This window comes from Magnolia sinica, chromosome 15, assembly GCF_029962835.1.
Source record: "Magnolia sinica isolate HGM2019 chromosome 15, MsV1, whole genome shotgun sequence".
Taxonomy (NCBI): domain Eukaryota; kingdom Viridiplantae; phylum Streptophyta; class Magnoliopsida; order Magnoliales; family Magnoliaceae; genus Magnolia; species Magnolia sinica.
In genome coordinates, this window is record NC_080587.1 from 24,473,014 (window position 1) to 24,488,069 (window position 15,056).

At 40.0% G+C, this 15,056-nt stretch overlaps 1 protein-coding gene across 2 annotated transcripts in view; it reads left to right on the top strand.

Moving 5' to 3' along the window:
• Positions 1-15,056, top strand: part of LOC131226750 (SH3 domain-containing protein C23A1.17-like) — a 47,320-nt gene that overhangs the window by 30,864 nt on the left and 1,400 nt on the right. The gene's annotated exons all lie outside the window — the stretch shown is intronic.

The following is a 15,056-nucleotide window of genomic DNA, read 5'->3' on the forward strand; positions in this document are numbered from 1 at the left end:
GTCTCGAACACGAGACCTCCCCCGTGGGCCTTAAATCTCATGGATCACCCACCCCGAGTATGCCCCTGCATCCCACAGGCGACCCCACTCGAGCCAAGTGTGAAAATGCCCCCGCATTAGCAGACCTCCATTTTTCCAAAGAAGATCCCAACATTTGTTGGCAGTATGATTAGTCTTCTTACAGTAAATGCAAAAACGTTGCTGACCATATGGTTGTTTATCATTTGAGGAGTTTCGACCAATCAGCAATGTAGCTTAGCTAGAGATGGCTACATCATCCAATACTCAGTAACGAATGGTTGATAGTCTGACTGGCGATGAATGGCCAACAACAATCACGAGGACAACTGCAATCACTAATCAACATTCTCTATCGGCCTAGAATAAATGGCTGACAACAGACAATGCCCAAATGGATTAGCGACAGTCAGACACGTGATCACGTTGAGCCAGCAATCGTCAGCGCGGGAAACCCAACCAGTGTTAGCAAGTAACCAGATATAGGTCCAGAAAATAGCAATGCCAAGCAACTGTAATCAATCAAGTCCTTCAGTGGAGATGAGGGAGGCCTAGTCTGATCAGGGCTGATCACGTCCAACAACAGAGATGAGGATGGCGACTGTCTGATCAAGGTTGATCACGTCAGAGATGAAAGACATGATGAATCTCAAATCCAAAAAAACATGAAGCAGCAGTGATGCAGAAAAACTTAGATCCAATCACGTCCGATAGTAGTGAAGAAGATGGGTCAATGTCATGCAACGACAGAAGAAATCAACTTGATGAGGATGTGCTGCAAAATGTGAGTGGGGTCCAATGCGTCTGATGCTTTAACTGATATGGCGATGAGGGATTAAAAAACAGCTGGTGGAAGAAGCCACTGTAATAGGCACTGCACAGTACGTCAATGGGAATTGTGATACTGACATATAACGATCACAGCCCGTGGAGATGCAATGGATGGAACTGGGTCATTCAAAACGAGTAGCAAAACCACGACGCTGATCAAGATGGCCTAGATGCAGACTAGATCCAACTAATCCAGAAAAAATCGAAACTCATGACCGTTGTCTTTTATGGCATTACAAACCAACAGAAGAACCCAACTAGTTCTTGATGATGGAGACTTGAGAACTACTTAGCCAATCAAATCGGCGGACAACAACCAATGGGTGATCATGGGGATTAAGGCTTTCTAGAGTTGCAATGATTCGGGCCAATCATTGCTCTGATACCATGTGAAATCAGACGACAGTGGTGTTGGTTGCATGTTTTACAGCATTGGGGCTTTTGATATGAGAAGCCCACTATTTACATTTTATTCAACTCCTTCCTATCAAATGTGTATGAAGGCTATTCAACTCTTTCAACGAGATGCCTTTGGAGCTTTGGTTTTTGGAGGCGTTCGTGGTGGTGGGATCTTGTATTGGGATGTAGTTGCTATCAACCTTGTGGTGGATGGATGGGAGGAGTTAAGGGTTCATGTGAGAAAAAAGACATTGGCAAAAGCCACGAATTAGGTTTCTAACGTCGTCAATCACGAGAGGGTGCTTGTTTGGGTGTTTCTGAAGCGGTAGGAGGTGCACTGAGTAGATCGTAAGAGGAAAGTGTAGGTGTATTTTTAGAAGAAAAAAATACCCTTCACCTTGATCTACTTTTAACCTGTTCATTTCTTTGTATGGATATACAGGAGGGTGTGTGTGTGTGTGTGTGTGTGTGTGTGTGTGTGTGTGTCTATATATATATATATATATATATATATGGGAAAAGGTACTATGCGCTCGACCTCACGATAAGCTCCCGCGAGGTCGAGCTATGTGGGCCCCATCGTGATGCATGTCGACCATCAACACCGTGCATTTGATGGATCCCCTCTAAATTATGGGATATCCCAAAAATCAGCCGTATACGGAACTCAGGTGGGCCATACCATCTAAAATCATGTGAAGACATGACAAAAACATATAAAAGCACTTGGTGGGGCCCACCTGAGTTTTGAATGTTGCTGAAACTTGGTCTAAACCCTCATCCAAGTGGGACACACATAATGGATGGGCTGGATTTGCAAACCACATCTCGGTGGGCCCAAAAAATGATTATGAATGTTTTAATGGTGCACGGCCCCTCCCCACTTCTGTATGTGGTGTGGCCCACACAAGTCATGGATTGACTTGATTTTTGAGATCTAGGCCCACGATGGAATGGTGCATCTGACTGATGGGGTAGATTTTCTAAACGCATCACGATGGGGCCCACACAACTTGACCTCATGGGACAGTCTTGTGATATATATATATATATATATATATATATATATATATATATATATATATATAGGGAATTGGTACTATGAGGTTGATGTCATGGGAACTTCCCATGAGGTCGAGTTGTGTGGGCCCCACCGTGATGTGTGTCGAACATCAACACCGTGCATTTGATGGGTCCCCTTTAGGTTATGGGATATCCAAAAAATCAGCCGTATACGGTACTCAGGTGGGCCATACCATCTAAAACCATATGAAGACATGACTAAAACATATAAAAGCACTTGGTGGGGCCCACATGAGTTTTGTATGCGGCTGAAAGTTGGTATGACCCCTCATCCTAGTGAGACATACAATGGATGAGTCAGATTTGTGAACCACATCTAGGTGGTCCCAATAAATGATTATCAATATTTTAATGGAAGGATAACCCCTCTCAACTGTTATATGTGGTGTGGCCCACACAAGTCATGGATTGACTTGATTTTTAAGCCCGAGGCCCACCATGGAATGGTGCATCCGACTGATGGGGTAGATGTTCGACACGCATCACGGTGGGGCCCACACAGCTTGACCTCATGGGAACTTCCCATGAGGTCGACCTGTGTGGGCCCCACCGTGATGCGTGTCGAACATCAACACTGTCAGTCGGATGCACCATTCCATGGTGACCCATGTGCTTAAAAATCAAGTCAATCCATGACTTGGGTGGGTCACACCACATAAAAAAGTTGAGAGGGGTTACCCTCCTATTAAAACTTTCATAATCATTTGTTGGGCCCACAGAGATGTGGTTCACAAATCCAGCCAATCCATTATGTGTGTCCCACTTGGATGAGGGGTTGGACCAAGTTTCAGACGCATCCAAATTTCAGGTGGGCCCCACCAAGTGCTTTTATTTGTTTTAGGCATGTCTTCACATGATTTTTTATGGTATGGCCCACCTGAGTTCCGTATACGGCTGATTTTTGGGATATCCCATAATTTAAAGGGGACCCATCAAATGCACGGTGTTAATTTTCGACACATTTCTCCTGTGCACCACATCACCTCTTCACATTACAGTCGTTTACAAAGTCGCATATATATATATATATATATATATATATATATAGAGAGAGAGAGAGAGAGAGAGAGAGAGAGAGAGAGAGAGAGAGAGAGGAATGCTCACCTACGCACCTTACGTGAGCACCAGTGTGCACCTTTGCACATGTGTCATGGGCACAAAATCCAAATGGTCCATGTGATGCGACACCCCTTGAAACTCTATGGGCCCAATTTTCATCTTGATCCAAAGCTCTAGTGGGCCATAGCAAAGAGAAATGCAAATCAAGGGAGGAAACTGTTTCCTTTTGCCATGGCCCACTGGAGTTCTGTATCAGGTTGAAATTTGGGCTTGTGAGGATTCAAGGGGTGTCGCATCAAGTGGACCGTTTAGATTCTGTGCCCATGACACGTGTGCAAAGGCGTGCACAGGTGCTAACGTAAGAAGGTGCGCAGGTGAGCATTCCTCTCTCTCTCTCTCTCTCTCTCTCTCTCTCTCTATATATATATATATATATATATATATATAGTCTCCTACGCACCATATTGCAAGAGGCCTTTTTGCGCACCAAACTAACCCACTTGGATGGGTCAGCTAGGCGTGGGTCCTATGCCGATGTGTTCGTGAAATCCACTCTAACAACTAGGTTTGTGATGGCAGTTTAGCCATAGGGCTAAAAGACTAGAAGGATTTGTGATTTAGGTGGGTAGCATTAAGAGAAACAATGGGAGAGGGGGATGCCTACTGTTGAATTTTTACAAGCTCGACCATGATGTTTATGTGAAATCCACTCCACTCACTAGCTGCCTCATAACAATACATGTAGGAGGGTCAAACTTTAGTCCCATACATGATTTATGTGGGCCATAACAAGTGAAACCATTTAGATGATGGGCATCTCCTGCACTGTTTTTGTTCATATGGCCCACCTAAATTATGGTTGTGGGTGATTTTTGAGCCCTGTGGCTTAACTTTTGTTGTGCACCTTATGGTTGGAGTGGATTTTAGACAAACGTCATGGTGGAGTCCACCCCAACCCTTCCTCTTTGGTTTGCTTGCTCGTTCCCTCTCCATTATGCATGATGACCTTGTTGGCAGCTACCTCGCTGCACTGGTCAGTGCTGGAAGAGCTATGTGGGCCCCATCATGATGCTTGTCTTTTTTGTATGTTGTTCATCCAGTTTGCTAGATCATTTTATGGCGTGAACCCAAAAATGAGGCAGATCCAAGGTGGACCACACCACAAGTAACAATGGTGATTGAACGCCCATCATTAAAATTTTCCTAAGGGCCACAAAAGCTTTGGATCAAGCTAATATTTTTGTTTTCCCTCCATCTAGGTCTATATGACCTACTCAACAGGTTGGATGTCGAACAAACATTCCAGTGGTCCCTAGGAAGTTTTTAAGATGGGTGATTCAATCTCTAGTTCACCACTGTTTTTTATGGTGTGGTCCACCTGAGATTTGGATTTGCCATGCCATAAAATGAGCTAACAAAATGGATGGACAACTTTGATAAAACACATACATCATTGTGAGGCCCACGAGCACTAACAAGTTGAAAAGGTTGTTTTTGGCACGTCAGCATGCAATACACATCCTAATAGATTTCATGCCTATCCTGCCTTGTTGTTAAGAACTCAGGGACAATGCCCCATTTCTTTGTCCGCCAGCCGACTAGCTCGTTCTTCGTGCCAATAAGGATGGGCCCGCCTTAACGTGTATGTGAAATCCACTCCGATCATAAGGTGAGTCAGAAGAATTTATCCACAGGGCTGAAAAATCACTTGCATCCACAATTCAGGTGGGCCATATGAGCGGAAATGGACGCCACCATTAGGGGTGTCAATGGGCCGGGCTCAGGCCTGAAAAATTTAAAATTTGAATAGGCTCGGCCCAACGGCCCAGCCCAAAACAGTTCAAAATATGGGCTGAGACCTACCCCGGTCTTGACCTGTTGACAGCCCTAGCCACCATCCAAACCGTTTCGCTTAGTATGGTCACATAAATCACGTATAGGCCAAATTTTTTGGTCCCCATGCATGTATTGTTACAAGGAAGCTAATGCTTGGAGTGGATTTTACATAAACATCACGTTAGACCCCGTAAAAATTTAATGGTAGGCATCCCCTATTCCATTGTTTCTCTTGGTGTGGCCCACATGAATCATGAATCCTCTTGATCCTTATGGCTAAACTGTCATCATGGACCTAATAGTCAGAGTGGATTTCATGGACGCATCACCATAGGACCCACCCACAGCTGATCCATCCTATATATATATATATATATATATATATATATATATATATATATATATATATATATATATATATATATATATATATATATATATCAGTTTATTAGTTGCTAAAGACATACATTTGTGTTTTATATTTTACACCTAAGTTTTTCTAAATCCTATATCTCGTTCCATATACCTAGATTGGTTGTTTGTATAATGGCTTGTGCAAGTGGATTTGCAAACCTATGCATTGTAAATGTGATAGGGACATCACGCGCACACGCACGCCGCCCCTAAGCACGTACGCAAGGAGGACTCCACCGCCGATCTAGATTGATGACGACGTCCAGGGAGGGCTTCCTAGCTAGAAGATGGAGTTTTGGTTCGTTGGAGTGGGCCCGATAGTCAAGTAAAGCCCGTCATGGGATCTCATGATCGTGGCCTACTAGTCTGATTAATCTTATATTTTAGGTTTTGCTTATTAATGTTATTTAGAGTATCATGGACGGTTTTGATTTCTTTGATTAGTTTTTATTTTTGTTTACTTCATCGGGTATAGGGTTTTCTTATAAATAGGCACCCCTTGTAGTTTTTTTTTTTCCCCTCATTTAAGCTTAATAAAAATTCTGCGTTTTTCTACTCTGAGTTCTCAAGTTGTGGAAATCCAATTGGGTGCGAAGCCTTCCCTTCATCGAAGAGCTAACTACCGTGGTGCGAAGCCACATCGATCCCGATTCGCCCCCATCCTCTACCATCTCTATTTCTCATCTCCTACCACCATCCACGCTTCAAATCTGTCCTTCATTGCAACAGTTTTCCTCTTTACAGTAGAATTCCAGATTCTGGTCCTGTAGGAGGGCTGAAACTTTGGCGGAGCACCACGCACAGACTGCGCATTCGATCGACATGAAACTTGGCGGTTTTGAAGCCCTCCCCTGGCCGACCAGAGTCAAGGAGGCGCTTTCCGCGTTTAGCGCTCCCCTCACACGTGCAGACTCCTGCGCACGTGTGACAAGCCCGTCCCGCTGTCCACGTGCGGGGACTATTTACAGGTTCAGATTTCCGCATATTTTACTTCTCTCATATCTGTTCTCCCTAACCCTAACCTTAGATTGTATTACTTTTAATTTATTTGCTCATTTTCTTACCCTAGGGTTCTCTGAATTGGAATTGGTGAATCCCTTAGATTAGGGACCGATTGTTGTGCATGTGTGGATGATTTTTACTTCCCTTTGAGTATCGTTTGGTCCATAATTTTACTGATTCAGCCCTAGCCTGTGTAGGCTTGGACCCGCACATATTCCCCTTGCTTGAATGTTTGAACTTTTGTGTGGGATGTGGAATTTTACGTGATTGTTTCTGAATTAGTATAATCTAAAGCCTGAGATCTTGCATATCATATTTAATTCTCATGTCCTGCATCAAAATGCATGCGTCTCCATGTATGAGAGGTAAAAGTAATAAGTACTACATATGATATAATGCATTTGATAATTGAAATGCTAATCTAAATATTGGTTAACTTTGATAATGGTATCAACTTTCCGATTAATGTTTGGCTCCAACCTCTTGATAACATTTTTTAGACCGACAATAATTTCATCATCTTCCTCATATGTAGGCGCATATTGGAACAGAGGATTTAAGAAGTAACTATGACCATTAAAGAAGAGAACATATCTAAATGTCACCATAAGACTCGTAACAAAAGTAATAAGTCATAATTATAAGAACTAATAATTGCTAAGTAACTATAACTTTTTTACTTGCTACGGGGAAATTGTGGTGAAGTTAATTATTCCAATGATTATCTATTAGCTTCCGGTAATCCTTGTAGTGTTTACAATCATGCTGAATAGGCAACTTTACTTTATCCATAACCTCATAAAGAAAGCCCATTGTCGGCCTCTGTCAGTTTCTATAAGCCGAAGAATCTTAATCGAGTTTTTCATTACTTTCACAACTTTTTGGACTATCTTCCAAAACTTGTTCTCTCTTATAATTGCGCATATTTCTATAGGTTTTCCCCTTGTTAGCTGTCCATACTTAGAGTTTGTCAACTGCCGAGATTCAATCATTTCGTAAGTGCTCTTCTATGATTTGTAAGCTCTCCATGCCTATGAAAATTTTGGCGAACCTGGTCACACTTGGCCTCAACTCTCGTTTGCCTATAAACTTCTTCATGAAGGCAATCATCTACTTGTAATTGTAAATATATGCCATAATCAACCTTGCCTTCTCAATCAACTTCATTGTATTCATTTTCTTCTCACTATCCTTTAAGATGAGGTCTATGTAATGGACCGCAAAAGGTTACAAAAATAGATTACGCCTCTTCTCCACAAGTATCTTTTCATCTACCTTGTAGGATGCCTTATTATTTGTATCAATCTATATCACATTACTCTCACCGACATTATCTACTGATTTGCCCATTAGGCTAAATATATATAGTGCATCCTTCACTTGATCAGATGCAATAATAACGTTAGTGGGCATTGTACCGAGTTGGGACTACACCATGAAATTTATCATGCTCAATCTGGTTAAGCCAGTCAAACCATCGCACATAATTGTGTATCCTCTACTTACCCGTATCTTTAAAAATGACTGTACATAACCCCACATTTCATTGTATAAATAATTTGAATACTTGTCAATATCATAAGAACTAGGCACTCAATTTTAATTTCATGTCTGGTGTTTGCAGTGGTGTCTACAAACACCTAAAAGTATGGATAATTTGCAACATGTGGAGGGATACTATTATGTAAAAATAATTTTGCCGTTGCCCTCCAGGATTATCTATAACCTATGTCAACCATATTTGCTTCTTCTTCTTTGCATGTTAATGACCTTCCTAAATATCATCTCATCACAAGGAGGTGCTTATGGCTCCCGCCCACCATCATCAAGATTCTGAATCTTAGGCCGAGCATGGGATGAGGGTTGTTGACTCTTGCCATCTCATGTTAAAGGCATGAGGCAAACCCTAAATGATCCTCCACTATAACAGCAACTACCACTCCCCCCCAAATCACGAACTGAACCAGTCCTCCCAAACATCTAAGGTCGATGCTCATCCTCATGAGCAATTCATAAACTTTCCCTCCTCACTATTATAATCTCCTTATCCAAGTCCTCTCTCAACTCAATTTTCTCATCATCACCAATGTTCTGCTCAGAAATACCAAATACCTCTCCTTGACATAATTGAACGTGTGCAAAAACTGTTACGTATTGGCCGATACGTAATGGTAGGTTGAAGCTGTTACATGATATGGGTTCGTAATGGAGACCCTCAGTTTTTGTTTTTTTTTGGACGGTAACGGCCGTTACAGGGCATAACGGTCATTACGGTCCTTGTAACAGTTGTTATGCACAATATCCCTAAAGAAAATGGGGTATAAAAATGAAAATAAACATACCTGTTTCTTCTTTGACTTGGGCTTTTCTTCTTTCTCCCCCCTCCCTCGCGGCATATGTTGCTCGATGCACTTGCACTGTTTTGCCACATGGGCCTCGAATTGATTTGTATAGTATATCCATGCCATCGATCAATTTTTCTAGTTAAATTTAGGGCATGGTTCTTAAAATGAAGTAGATCCAAATTTCAAGCAGACCACACAGTAGGGATTGAATGCCCACCGCTAAAAACTTCCTAGGGCCCACTTGTATTGTTTATTTGCCATTGAACCCTGTTAATAAGATCATAGACCTAGATGAAGTGAAAACACAAATCGCAACTTAATGCAAAAATATAAAATAAAAAAAATTGGTACCAAAAAGTTTACAATGTTGGGAATTTGTTCCCTATCGTGTGGTCCACTTGAGATTTAGATCTACCTCATTTTTTAGACCATGCCCTAAAATGAGTTGGCAAAAAGGATGGACGACATGAATATACAACAAATGCATAGAAGTGGGCCCCACATTCAAGGTGTCACTCACTAGTAGTCCACTTGAGATTTAGATCTGCCTGATTTTTCGGACCATGCCTTAAAATGAGTTGGCAAAATAGATTGACGTCATGGATATACAAATACATAGAGGTGGGTTCAGGGCCTCACCCACTAGTGGTCCACTTGAGATCTAGATCTGCCTCAATTTTGGACCATGTGCTAAAATGAGTTGGTGAAACGAATGGACGACATCGATATGCAATACATACACTGAGGTGGCCCCATGTACAATGTCATGCCCTGCAGTTTGGATATAGAGTGTGCACCCTTAGACCCGAGTTACGGTCCATGACTCGTACACCAAGTGTACATAGATCCATTCACTGTCTGATTGCTTGGAGGCGTAGTTTAATGTAGTCTACGTTCACACGCATTCTACATTCAAACATCTAGGCAGGTCATGTTTTCTAATTGATTTCACTATTACTACGATCACATTCAACCACTTTATTTGAAATTAATTGAGTCCACCCATTTGGGACTTTATTCAACCATAATATCAATTACTATTCAACATCACATGTCTATAAACAGTGTTAAGTTAAACCTAACTATCAACAACTATAATGAAGGAACCAAATCTTCTAAACAATAAATTATATGAAAAATCCATTAATCCAACTCAGTCAGTTTATATTCCGCCAAATATGACCATTGATAATGGGATTCATCTGCCAACTGAACCTCATTCTCTGACATCCGATTTGTGTTTCTTGTCTCGAGCACCTCTGTACGGTTGTCATTTCACAACGTTAGCTAGCCAGGCTAGTGAGTGAACCCATCATGGTTCATACATAGCACAAATAAGATACTACAAGCAACATCCAAATATATATATGTAATTATGAGTATGTATGCAGAGATGTCATGGGATGAATGTCAAGTGGGATGATCATCCACTTGCTTGGGTTGGATATCTGACAACCCACATCTGCACTTGACAGTCTTCTACCATAGGTAGACATGGGCAAGTCCCGCATCCATTCCTTGAGTAACCCACTGAACATGCTCATCTGGCTCTAACCTTACCTTCCACCGAAAGTGCCTTTACCAATGTGCTAAGTGTTTCGTTTTTGTTATTAATTACAAAAATTAAAATTTTATTATGGTTAGTTGGGGTCTTATGTGGGTAAAAAATTTAGGGGATTTATGCCCAAAAAAATTGTACATGAGGCATATATTCACTCAAAATTAACCAATTAAATTATGAGACTGCTGTTGCTAAGTCACAATCCCAAAATTAAATTGTTTGAACAATTTTCACCATTAATTTTGCAGACACTTGTTTTTCGAAATAGGACAATTTGATACTTTTCATTCTTCACTATCCAAAAAATGTCCACCGTCCCATTAGTGGGATAAGTGTCAATAAATTGCATGAATTTGGGGTTGATTTGGGGCATCAAGTGGTCTGCCAAATCAGCCCAAAAAGTGCAAACTATTCACCCAAATCTAATTTCAATTTTTTCTTAAGATCTATTGGGGGAAATGATATCAAATTGTTAGGTATATGGATCACATAACCGGACACAAAAGTCCCTAGACTTTGTATATTGAAATGAAATGTACGCTAGTCGTGGGGTATGTAATACACTAATACTATAAGTAATAGTAAAACCTGCAAATATGAGATGTTTCGGTGTTACATTCATTCTAATAAATTTATATTGATAGTATGTAGTTAGAAAATTAAATATAAAGGTTTGCAGCCAATTCCAGGTTGTCAGGTTCATAAATTCATCAGACAGCGCGATACAACCTTCTCATCAAAGACTAGACTGTTACACTATCATAATCATGTTCAAAATTATAAATGAATGCATATTTGGAATATTTACAATTTTCTTGATTTTCTGGATATTTTTCCGAATATTTTGGAGTGAAGAATTTTTTTTCTTGAGCGACACAAGGGCGTATCGGTCATGATGTCAATTCAACGTATCAGTAACACTGGCCACCATTATCGCTATAGAACACCATGCTTTTTACCCCCACTTACACTCCTATTACAACCATTGACAACTATCCAGACCAAGCCCCGACCCCAATCCAATCTCCAAATTGACAAACAAGTCCATAGCACGCACCACTATATAGCAACAAGTCATATGTGCCCACACCACAACCTAGTAGCCCACTGCAAGTTGATAAGATTGTATCCACAATTGACAGTCCGCTCTGTTACATGCATAATAAACATTAACCAAACACATTAATTCAAAAAGCAACTTAAATTCAAAACAAAACAACAAAAATGTAAATAAAGACAATTATAATATCCAACTAAGAAAAGTTAGAAAAGATAGCAACAAATTAAAAAAAGAGGTGAAAACAGATGTATTCGTCCATAAGTCCATTTCCTCAAATTGATTTTGTCAAATAATCACTTTTTCTAAAAGCTCGAGCCATTAGAGGATGGCAGATCAATGTATATCAAGGGACTTTAACACTCCCCACACATGCGGGGTGGAACTCCGCATGGGAACATACTAGGCAAGGGTGGAGGGACACTGACAACTCACACTATAAATGGTCCCCTGTAAGAGAATACATTAGGGAGGCACATTTTGCTGCTCTCGAGATTCAAACACAAGGCCTTCCTTTCTAATACCATGTCAAATAACCACTCTTAAAGCTTGAGCTGTTAGAGGATGGCACATCAATGTATATCAAGGGACTTTAGCAAATTTAAAAATAAAAATAAAAATAAAAAATGACTGAAATATATATATATATATATATATATATACACGGAAACGCTCACCTGCGAACCAGTTCCTACATACTATATACGAACTTTTTTGAGAACCCATCATACGTGATGTGGATCCAAAATCTGAACCGTTCATGTGAAGCAGCACCTTGTGAAACCCCCCAGGACCAAGTTTTACTTTGATCTAAAACTTTGATGGGCCATGAAAAATGAAAACAGTTTCCTCCCTTGATTTGCATTTCTCTTTGCTATGGCCCACATAAATTTTAGATCAGGGTGAAAATTTATCACATGGGGTTTCATGGGATTCCACATCACATGGACCGTTCAGATTAGACACACATGACATGTGTGCAAAGGTGCGCACGTGCGTAGGTGCGCAGGGGAGCATCTCTCTCTCTCTCTCTCTCTCTCTCTCTCTCTCTCTCTATATATATATATATATATATATATATATATATATAGAGTCATGCTCCCCTGCGCACCTACGCACGTGTGCACCTTTGCACACGTGCCATGGGTGTCTAATCTGAACGGTCCATGTGATGCGGAATCCCATAAAAACCCATGGGATAAATTTTCACCCCGATATAATATTCTGGTGGGCCATAGAAAAGAGAAATGCTAAATCAAGGGAGGAAACTGTTTTCATTTTTCATGGCCCATCAAAGTTTTAGATCAAAGTAAAAGTTGGGCCCTGGGGGTTTCAGGAGGTGCTGCTTCACATGAACGGTTCAGATTTCGGATCCACATCACATATGATGGGTTCTCAAAAAAGTTCGTACGCAGTACGTACGAACTGGTTCGTAGGTGAGCGTTTCCTATATATATATATATATATATATATATATATATATTATTGCAACATATAAATGGTAGATCTATGTTCAAATGCATTAGTTATTTCATTTTCAAAAATTGATTTTGAAACAAATTAAAAATTTTGAAAATGGGAAGAAAAAAAAGAAGAAAGAAGAAGCTAAAAATACATTAATTTTTTTTTACTAATCATAAGATAGGTAAATTCGTGTTCAAGCAACATAAATATTTCATTTCCCAAAATTCATTTTTGAAAAAAACAAAAAAAAACAAAAAGGGCCAAAAGGGGCTAAAAATAGATATAAAAAATACAACTTATAATTGGTAAACCTATGTTCAAAGAACATACGTCTTTGTCAAAGAAACGTAGATTTACCATTTCTCCAAAGTTTTTTAAAAAGAAAAAGAAAAGAGAGAGAGAGAGAGAGAGAGAGAGAGAGAGAGAGAGAGAATAGCTAATAAATGGCCCAAAAATACAGAAGAAAAAAAAAAATTTAAATCCAAACAACTGTTATTACACATGAACCAGTAGATCTTCACTTATAACACATTATTCATGTTTGATTTGTAAAAAATTAAAAATTAAAAAAGGTAATATTGCTGAAATTTTGAAAACAAAAACATTAGAATATCAAAAAATGAAAAGCCCCAAATCAATCTCAAATCAAGTATGAAATTGTCAATTTGGGGCTATCAGTTTTGGTTGTTACCAGTTAGCAAAGATTCAACAAAAAAGAAGGGATTTTCCCCTGTTTTTAGATTTTCCCAAACAATGCATCTGGGTGTTCAATTCATTGATTTGAGCACAAATAACGTGTTTTAATCTTTGATTCTAACTCAAATCTAGTCAGAAATCGCTATAGAAGAAACCTTTGGGAGGAAAATGTTGAAAAAAATAGGAAAGTGGAGAAATAATGCCCCCATGGATTACTTATATACATGTATCAGTTCTGACCAATACACATGCTCCATATCGGTACCTATACGGGCTGTATTGACTATCGACCAATACGGCCTGATGCAATATGGATTTTTCGACACACGAGCCGATATGAACATGTATCATATATCGCATATGGTATCATGCCAATACTGATGTGATATTTGTCCTAATGGCTGATAGGATACAGATTTAAAAAACCAACCCAACATCCAACTTGAAGTGCCCAACCCGAACCCAACCCGATGTCCTCTATACTCAACCCGACCCAAATACATGTGATTGTTCCTAACCATGGTGTGAAAAAAGGGTTATGTAACAGCTATGACGGCATTCACCAAACAGTAATGGTGGACACCATTACGCATTACGGGACCGTAACGGCTGTTACGGAAAAATAGACCAAAATGGCTGTTGTGGGCTGATATTTTTTTACCTTAACGGCTGTTACGTCCCGTATCATATTGGTAATGGTGGTGGCTGTTACAGCCACCGTTACCATTATCGAATACCTTGTTCCTGACTTGACCCATATTTTCTTAGCCTGAATCCAACTTGAATTCAAATCGGTTGGTGTTTTTCAATCCGACCTGAACTTGGGTTGTGTCAGTTGATCCAAAACCAAGTTGCAACCGTATATTCTCAAAATATTCAGCTAGCTCTTTAACATCCATACTCGTGAATGTAGTTGTCTATTTTTTATATTATTGCATTTATTTATTCTTGAAATATTGAGAGTTAGATTATGGGCTGATTGTGACCATCCACCAGTCTAATCTTACATCATCCCTGTCTAGGTTGGGGCTCAATAGACCAATGGCTTGTATCATCAAACCATGGACCACAAGTATGGAATGGGTGCCTCAGCAAACTGAACATTTGTTTGAGACTCAGCCCCCATCATACTTCTTGGTGTTTCAAACTTTGAACATATTGGCTTCTTCATTTCTACATCAATCTTGTTTTGCACTGTAGCTCAAAACATATTGCTATTTTAAAGTAGAGCAGTGTACATCCCTCAAATTTCAGTGACATGATTATCATAGTAAGAGAGATGAAGATGCAT